This window comes from Carya illinoinensis, chromosome 1 (genome assembly GCF_018687715.1).
Source record: "Carya illinoinensis cultivar Pawnee chromosome 1, C.illinoinensisPawnee_v1, whole genome shotgun sequence".
In the NCBI taxonomy this organism is placed as follows: Eukaryota; Viridiplantae; Streptophyta; class Magnoliopsida; order Fagales; family Juglandaceae; genus Carya; species Carya illinoinensis.
This window is the reverse complement of record NC_056752.1, coordinates 1,527,970-1,538,125: the sequence shown is the minus strand read 5'-3', so window position 1 is coordinate 1,538,125 and position 10,156 is coordinate 1,527,970. Positions and strand designations below refer to the sequence as shown.

General features: G+C 34.4%; 1 non-coding gene across 1 annotated transcript; it reads left to right on the top strand.

The window, feature by feature from the left end:
• Positions 1 to 740: 740 nt before the first annotated feature.
• On the top strand, positions 741 to 847 carry LOC122293679. Its single transcript, XR_006237336.1, has one exon. It is a non-coding gene; the product is annotated as a small nucleolar RNA R71 (small nucleolar RNA).
• Positions 848 to 10,156: the final 9,309 nt, after the last annotated feature.

The window sequence follows — 10,156 nt, the reverse complement described above, 5'->3', positions numbered from 1 at the left end:
TATTCACCCTCAATGAAGTCATCAACTTGGATACATGACTCTTTATCTCCTTATTTTTCTCAACAACCTACGTAATCAAAGACTCAAACTTTTGATTAGTTTTACCCTGTGCCTCAATAAAAGCATGCAAAGTATCTTCTAAGTAGTTCCTAGAAGAGGGAGATGCATGCTATGGTGTAGAGTAATTCCTTGATGGTTGTGAGTGGCCAACTTCCAACTGAAGTTTGGGTGATTTCTCCAACCAGGATTGTATGTATCTAAGTAGGGTGAAAATGGCTTTTTATACATGCCAAGAGAATTGCAATGTTCCTCATACACTCCTCTCATCTCAGCAAGTGTTGAGCAATCTTGTGCAAGATGATCTACTCCCTGACAAACAAAACATAGTTTAAAGGCATTAGCTTAGGGAATAATACGAGCTGCCATAGTTTCCTTCATTTTCAATGCCTCTAACTATCTAGTTAAGCCCTCCATCCTTGCTTTCAAGTTATCTTCTTCTCCAAGATGATAGATGCCTCCACTAAAATGAGTTTGATTGGAGCATGCTCGATTGGTACTGTCAAAAGCATTTGGTCCTGTCTAAGTGTGAGCTTATTCTGCAAGTTCATTTAAATACTCTATTGCCTCATCTGGATCCTTCTACAAAAACTCACCATTACATTTACACATCATTTTAACAAATTGACGCTATCTAGGAGTAAGACCTTCATAAAAATAGCTAAGTAGACTCCAACTTTCATAACCATGATGGGGACACAAGCTAAGTACTCTTTAAAACATTCAAATGCTTGATACAAAGTCTCACTATTATTTTGTGTAAGAATTGAGATTTGCCTTTTCAAAGCATTAGTATTATGACGAGGAAAGTATTTATTGAAAAAAACTTGGGTCATCTTAGTCCATGACCAATCAACTGTGGTCTCAATGAATACATCCAACTCTTCGCCTTATCCTTTAGTGAGAAAGGAAAGAACTTAAGTCAAATAGCATCTACAGTGCTAGGTTGAACACAACAACCTCTTCAAACTCCCTAATATGCACATATGGATTTTCACTCTCCAAACCATGAAAAGTAGGGAGAAGTTGTATCACACCTGGTTTGAAATCTATTGGAGGACTATAAAGTGGAAATATAATACATGATGGTGTTGTTGTGCGTGTAGAGCGAAGGTACTCATGTAGAGTCCTAGGTTGATCTTCGTGCACACTCATGTTAGATGAAGAAAATGATGAAATAGAATGTATATCAAAATTAGATGGCATGTCAAACAGATTATCAAAGAGAGTATAAGTGTCTACTTCAGGTCTCCTTGCAAATCTACCTAACTCACCTCTAGATCTATGCATGTAAACACTGAAAGAGAAAGGAAAAAAAAAAACTACATCTAAAATTGAAACAAAGTAAAAGAAAGGAACAAGTTTACCGCTTTTGGTTTGTCAAATTCACCAAACCTATTCTTTGAATGCACTTCTTGAACCGTCTCCCCGGCAATAACGCCAATTTGATTACACATATAATCTAGCAATTAAACTTGTAAAAGCAATGTTCAGAGTACACTTTCGTGCAATCATCACCCCTCATCAACGTCAGAAAGAGGCCAATGTTTAACCATAAGAGATGAGAGATTCCTTATGTGACGCCCCCAAATTCCGTTTGGGATTGGACGGACATTTGAAGCGTCGAGACATGCAACACAAGGTTACCTGCCCCCGTTCATGACATATAAGATGCAATAATCCTAACATGCATCTAACATTATGCAATATTCGCAGCGGATAATTTTTTTCTTTAGCAATACTATGCACCAAACTGAAAATATCCCAATACTTAAAACATACTTCATACATAAAGATCCATTGAATAACTAAGATCACAGCACTATTCCAAAATAGTTATGATCCAATAGTACTGGAGATGCAACTCCATCGTACAAGAAGTAATTTAACTACTATATTAACATTAACGACGCACCGTCGTTCAGTCGACTGTGTCTAGTTGATCAGCTTCTGATCCTCCTTCAGGTCCTGTAACAAGATCTACCATTTGGGGGAAATGGTAGTTGGGACTACCACAGTGAGATTTGATTACAAATCTCAGCAAGTTAACAAAAAACTTCCATACAGACTAATGATGCATGGATGACAGTAAAAGCATAAATGCATAATCAAATTCATAAGTAATTAAAGCATAACTTAGTGTACAACATAGCATAATTGACATAGCTTAAATTGAATCATGAAGTGAACTTGACTTAGCATGAACTTGCTCTGAAACTTGAATTAACATGAAAAATACATACTCCACAGTTGTTGTGGCCCCATGTATTCTACGTGTAAATACATACTCCACAGTTGTTGTGGCCCCATGTATTCTTCACAAACTTGACTTAATATTAAAAATACATACTCCACAGTTGTTGTGGCCCCATGTATTCTACACAAACTTGACTTAACATGAAAAATACATACTCCACAGTTGTTGTGGCCCCATGTATTTTACGCATCACAATTGTAGTTAAATACATACTCCACAGTTGTTGTGGCCCCATGTATTTTACACAAACTTGACTTAACATTTAAAAATACATACTCCACAGTTGTTGTGGCCCCATGTATTCTACACAAACTTGATTTAACATGAAAAATACATACTCCACAGTTGTTGTGGCCCCATGTATTTTACACAAACTTGACTTAACATTTAAAAATACATACTCCACAGTTGTTGTGGCCCCATGTATTCTACACAAACTTGATTTAACATGAAAAATACATACTCCACAGTTGTTGTGGCCCCATGTATTTTACGCATCACAATTGTAGTTAAATACATACTCCACAGTTGTTGTGGCCCCATGTATTTTACACAAACTTGATTTAACATGAAAAATACATACTCCACAGTTGTTGTGGCCCCATGTATTTTACGCATCACAATTGTAGTTAAATACATACTCCACAGTTGTTGTGGCCCCATGTATTCTACACATCATAATGTATTCAAGATGAAATGTAACTGGAATACGAAAGGACTGAAGTCCTGACGTAACATAACGTGACTTGAACATAACTTAGAATACATGACCAACTTGAGATAGAAACATTTCGTAACATGGCATAACATATAATAGACAACATATTTAACATGACATACTTGCAACAGTGAATATTACATGACTTGACTTACATGTAATAGATGACATACTTAGCATGACGTACTTGTAATGTACAGTAATACATAACAGAATATATTATGTAACAGATAAAAATTGATGACAGAATAAATTCTGTATAATAGACAATTACATGATAACTTGACATGGCATGACACATATGATAACGTACATACATACACTGTAGTTCTTTTACTTAGCACACATACACAGTAGACTGCTAGTAAGTTAAAAGCTAACTTACCTCGATCTCCGCGTTTTTTTTATAAAACTTCAAGTACGATCACGAAGAACTGTAATTAGTGATTCTAAAAGTTAGAACTAAATCACTAATAATTTGAAATATGGAAAATACTAACTTAAAGAGTAAAATTTTCATTTTACTCTCTACATGTGGGAAAATGACCGTTTTACCCATAACTTAAGGATTTTGCATACTAACTCCAAAAGTTTCCAAAATTTACATTCATCATGTAAATTTTGTCCTAAACTTAAATATCAACTCAGAAAAATTTAAAACAAAACACAACTATGAAGAACACACTATGGTCGAAACATCCATAGGCCATTTCCCTTTATTTTTGTTGCAATTTCTTCCAACTTCAAAACTCATGCTTAAACCAAAATTTTGCAACAAACATCTTCCAATCCTAAGTTCAAAACCATACTTAAAACATTCATTTAGAAAAAGCTAATAATCAACACCAAACTTTTTTGTAAAAAGATCCAAGCACTTGAATCACAAGTTTTGACCTTAAATCAAAACATTTCCAAGAATTTCAAAAATCAAATCGTACTTCTAACATATTCATAATATCATCCTAACATCAACCATGCTTTAAATCATCAAACTAAAGTCACCAAAATCACAAAATAACATTTGGAGTTTTTGGTTTTACACTTAGTCCAAAAACAGGAACTTTTTCCTCAACTAGTTTTGATAAATCTCTTGATCTATGACTTATAAATATATGATCTTCAAACCAAACCATTACATGGTTTAAAAAGATGTCCTAAAACATATACAAGCTTCTAATTCAAGATCACATGGTTAGAAATTAATCAAAACATAAATTTAGCCAAGAATATCCACACTTTGGCTTATCTGAATATCTCTTTACATAAAATTTCATATCTTTGAAACTAACATCAAATATCTTCAAAATAATAATATAACATGTATATAAGATGTTTAGGATCTTCCAATAAAATTATTAAAGTCATTAGAATAGGTTTAGACCACCAAAGAGTTAAACTTTCTCAAAACAGAAACTGTTTTTCCTCTTCCAGTTTCTAAGTTTCTAAATCTAAGAAAATCTTTCATCAAAACCTTTAATCATGCAAAAATCCTCAACCAATAGTCATATATACATGTTAACAATACTCCATAAAACTTTCGGACCAATATCTATCCATTAGCTTGGTCAAAAACTCCAAACTATAACATACTCTCCAGATTCACGCCCAGAATGACCTTTCTATGGTTAAAAATACTTTTGACCGACCAAATGACCATGAAATGATACGAAAAATACATCTACGGAAACTAGACTCAAAGAGGAACAACTTATATGAAGGAGACTTTATGATAAAACACTTACAAAAGCTTCGAAATGGGTGTGCAAAAGAACTCCTAAAAGCTGTCCGAGAGAGAGTGTTTGGTATTCTTTCAATGGAAAGCATAAATTAAGATAATTTCATGGGGAGGGATGGCTGGAGATATTTGTGGATAAGATATGGAAGAGATGAGGCTGGAGTGAGAGTTAAGTGTAGGACTCTCTTACCCGAAGTGAGAGTTAAGTGTAGGACTCTCTTACCGGAGTGAGAGTGGAGTGTAGGACTCTCTTACCTAATAATATCTACAAAAAATCAACTCAAGATATTTTTACCCAATAATATCCACGAAAATTACCTCAAGATATTTCTTTTTATCCAATAATATCTACAGTTTTAAACAAACGTTTTGACCGAAAATATGAAAAAATGTTATTGCGCCATAAGACTTTAAATAACCCTCCGAGTCTAATGGCACAAACCATAATACATTTTGACACTTCTAACTATCTCCAATAATCAAAAACACACTTCTGATACCATAGTAAATAATAACACTAACTATGTAGTTAGACAAAAACCTATATGATTAATGGATTCGTGAAAACTTATGGGGTTTTCACTAGATTCTTAAAGTTAATAGAAATTTCACAATTGAATTTCTAGCGGGCTGTTACACCTTAGCCAAACCTTAACTGCCAACCAAACTCCCGACGCCAAATCCTGTGAGTTTTCCATCCGAGCCTTGCAACAATGCAACCAGAGGCACCTTGTTATAATAGAAGGTATAATGCCAAGTAAAATAACCCTGTGACTCAATTTCTTTGCTAAGTTAAACCACTGCATCACAGTCGCCCACCATGACATTCCTACAAAATGTGGTATGCCTAGCGCAAGTGCAACCATCTTCTAGACTTCAGAGGCAATAATCCCACAACATAACACATGGTTCAAAGTTTCGGCTTGACCTTATAAACAACAATCACATTGAGAGGCCAATGGAATTCCCAGATATTGCACTCAAGAGTCTAAGTCCATTAAATCTGGCTTTCCACATACATACAGACATCTTTTTCAGGAGAAGATGGTGCCAAATCCAATCCATGCCCATTTGTTCAGTGCCTTTGATACGAATGATATCCCAAGTAGTGGCAAACATAAAAAGTCCATCCAAATTGTAATATCCTTGCCTTCTATTCTCGCCACAATTTCACCCATAATCTCACTGGCCTTATATGTACCGACCAGTTCTACAAGATAATTTTCATCCCAGGGGCCATCCACCCAAACATCTTGTATTTTAATATCAGCAGGCACAACATCTCCACTAACACTGAGAGGCCCACTCACGAACCAATGATCAAACCAAAAGGAAGACCCACCCTCTTTCACCTTCACTTTTACATTATCGACCACATCAGGAATAACATTCATGACCGATCTCCAGAATGGGATGCAATTTGGCAAACCTCAGCAAATAAAATATGACCCTACTTCACATATTTAGCTCGAAAGAACTGTGTCCATAGATTGTATACTGATAAAAGTCTCCATGCAAATTTCATGTGGAGTGACCTTTGAACCTCATGAAAATTCATCAAGCTAATATCCTCTTCCTTGTGAGGTTTGCACATTTTATCCCACCACACCAATCACCATTTCATCCTCAGTTTCCCATTAAATTTTCCCCCAAAAAATGTTGAAAGAAAAGAGTTGATTTTTTTAAAAACCTTCAACAGGACATTAAAAACTGCTAAGAGATGGGTTGCCATACATGATAGAACTGTTTAAGAAGAGTGAGTCTACCACCTTCTGAAAGTAGCTTCAATTTCTAGCCTGCCACTTTTTTTTTAATCTTCTTAATAAGAGATTCTAAATCCCATGATGTGAGACGACCTAAGACAGGAGGGACTCCCAAGTAAATGATAGGGAGCTTGCTTCCAACAACAGTCAATCTCATTAGATTTCAACGCTTAGAAAAGGTAATAGACTTTGAGAAGAACAAAGCTGATTTATCCTTATTAATTAATTGGTTGGACCACTTCTCATAAATCTCTAGCGTTTTAATCAATACAAGCGCTTGCCACCATTCACAAAGACTAAGAGGTCATCAGCATAGAGTAAGTGGGAGACTAAAGGCGCACCCATGGGATGTGAAAAACAGCCAATTCGACCCTCTTCAAAATTCTTTTGAAGTAATCTTGACAACACCTCCTCATAATAATAAACAAATAAGGTGAGAGTGGATCATTTGCCTTAAGCCCGAGACTGTTGGAAGAAACCTTTGAGAGTTCCATTCATCATAATGGAGAACCATGGAGATAGGTCAAGTACTCCTACTGCATACGCAATGTTAGGTATAAGCAACCGCATAACGTAAACTTCCAATCATGCTAGCTTATTCTTCGTGATTAATCACATCATCATCATTTTCAATCGAAAATAAATGAACACTAGGATAAAAAAGAGTAACAACATGCTTGCATCTAACATAATTATATTTCTTTAATAATTTTTCTACGTAATGCGATTGATCAAGAAAAATACAATCACATATTTTGGTATTTTCATACCCAAAATAATTAGCCTCATCAAGATCTTTCATATCAAAATGATTTCTAAGAATATTTTTGGTTTCGCCAATAAGATGCAAATTAGAACCAAATATAAGCAAATCATCCACATAGAGGCTAATAATAACATGTGATTTAATAGATACATTTATCACACTCATTTGACTTATAGTCATTCTCAATCATGCAAGAAGAAAACTTCTCATGCCATAGTTTAGGAGCCTGTTTTAAGCCATATAGAGATTTTGTCAACTTCAACACTTTGCTTTCTTGGCCAAACTCTACAAAATGTTTTGGTTGGTCCCTAGATCCCCATTCAAAAATGTTGTTTTAACATCCATTTGAAGAATGTTTAAATCATGAATTGCAGCAATTGCAATTTAAAATTTGATGGAAGTTATTCTAATAACTAGAGAAAAAGTATCAGAAAAATAAAGATCGGCGTTTTGTTAAGCACCTTTTGCAACAAGTCTAGTCTTGAGTTTTTCTATAGTTCTATTAGGTTAAAACTTTTTTCTAAGAACCAATTTACACGTATGGTTTTACAACCCGGTTGTAATTCAACTAACTTCCAAGTTTTATTAGAAATTAGTGAATCCATCTCATCAGTCACAACCTCTTTCTAAAATACAACATCAGATGAAGCTAAAACTTCTTGTAAAGTATTTGGACTTTCCTATCTATTATAAATGTAATAGTCAGGGCCAAAATCTTTTTCAGTTCTCTCTTTTACTCCTTCTTGGTTCAAAGTTTTCTCTTTTACTCCTTCTTGGTTCAAAGTTTTCTTGATTTTGTGAAGGAGTAGAAGAACTTGGTTCATAAAAAGTATTTTGTCTAGATTCTTTACCCCTACTATTTTTTTATTTAAAAGGAAGCTTTTCTTCATGAAAAATTTCATCACCCAATTCAAAAATCACATTATTTTCAATGTCAAAAAATCTATAGGCTGTGTATCGCATATCCAAGAAAAGCACAAGTGGTAGTTCTTACACTCAGTTTGGGTGTTTTTGAATCAATAATCCTTACAAATGCTAGATAGCCCCAAACTTTAAAATATTCCAAATTTGGCTTATACCCTTTCTACAACTTAAAAGGTATAGATTTTGAATTTTTATAAGGAACCCTATTTAACACATGACAAACAATCAAAATTACTTCACCCCAAAAGTTTGGGGGAGCACCTGAATCTATAAACATGGCATTCGCCAACTCAATTAAAGTTCTATTTTTCCTTTCAGTCACACTATTAGATGCAGGTGAATATGGTGGAGTAGTTTCATGGATTATTCCCAAAGACTGAACAAAATTGTTGAATTCATTTGAAACATACTCTCGGCGTCTATCACTTCTAAATCTTTTGATCTTTCAACCAAATTGATTTTCAACTTCGTGAAGGAAATCTTTAAATTTTTCAAAAGTTTCACTTTTATTTCTTAATAAATAAACATAAGTATATTTTGAAAAATCATCAATAAAAATGATAAAATATCTATTTCCTCCACAAGTTAAAATTCCTTCAAATTCACAAAGATCAGTTTGAATTAAATTTAATAAATTGGTATTTCTTTCAACACTTTTATGAGGCCTTTTTGTAATTTTCACTTTACTACAAATTTCACATTTTTTAAAATATTTTGCCAATTTGGGAATTAATCCTAAACTACTCACGAATGCAATGTATCTACTATTAATATGACATAAATGAGCATGCCAAAAATTCACAGAAGAAAGCATATAAGCATAACCATTCAATACTTTAGACTCAACATTTAACTTAAACATTCCATCACAAGCATACCCTTTGCCAACAAATATTCCCTTTTTAGTCATTACATATTGATCAGGTTCCATAGTCTTTTTAAAGCCAGCCTTTTTGTTTTTTAAGCCAGCCTTGTTGAGCAAAAAACTTGACATTAAATTATTCTTCATAGATGGTGTATAAAGCATAGCTTTAAGAGTAAGTACACGTCCAGAGGTAAAATTCAACTCAACCTCACCACTACCAGAACCTTGGCTTTACTTGAGTCACGAAACATAATTGATTTCTCTTCATTAAAAGGAGTATATTTCTTGAACCAATCTTTTTATTCTAAAAGACATGTCTATTGGCACCGGAGTCTACCCACCACCCTTCAACATACTGGACCATGTTTATGTCTATAATCATTGCTATAAGAGCCTCCTCAGTTAAATTTTCCTAAGGAACATTTTCCCGCTTTGGAAATTTGCAAGTTCGAACAAAATGCCCACTTCTGCCATAGACAAAACAAGCTTGATGTTGTGAAGGAAGGAGATCTTTAGTTCTTATTCTTTTGACTTAGATTGCCGTTGTTGTGAGGCTTTCTAAATTTTTTGAAAACCTTTTTCTAAGGCTTCAAATGACTATTTGTAGAATTTTGACCTTTGGGCAAGCTACTATTTTCAAAAATTAAATTTACCTTTGTTGTGGTAAGCTCATTACCACTTTGTGTCATCAAAGCATCTTGGCCTCTAGCTTCCTCTACACGAATCCGTGTGCTCAAAGTCTCCAAGGATGTCTCATTTTTCTTGTGGTGAGTCGACTTTTGGAACTTCCTCCATGAAGGTGGTAGCTTGTCAACGATGTTGTAAGCAATCAAGTTTTCTTTAATTTTGATGCCTTCAGATCTAACCCCCGCTACTATCATTTGGAAATCTTGTGCTTGCTCCCCAATGAACTTGCCGTATACCATTTGATATCGGAAGAAGCTGCTAGCTGCATACTTCTTTGCACCCGCCTCTTTGGCATCATATTTACTCTGTAAAACTTTCCAAATTTTATTGCAGTGGAGTATGTAGTATTGTAATAATCATAGAAATGATCTGCAAGACAATTCA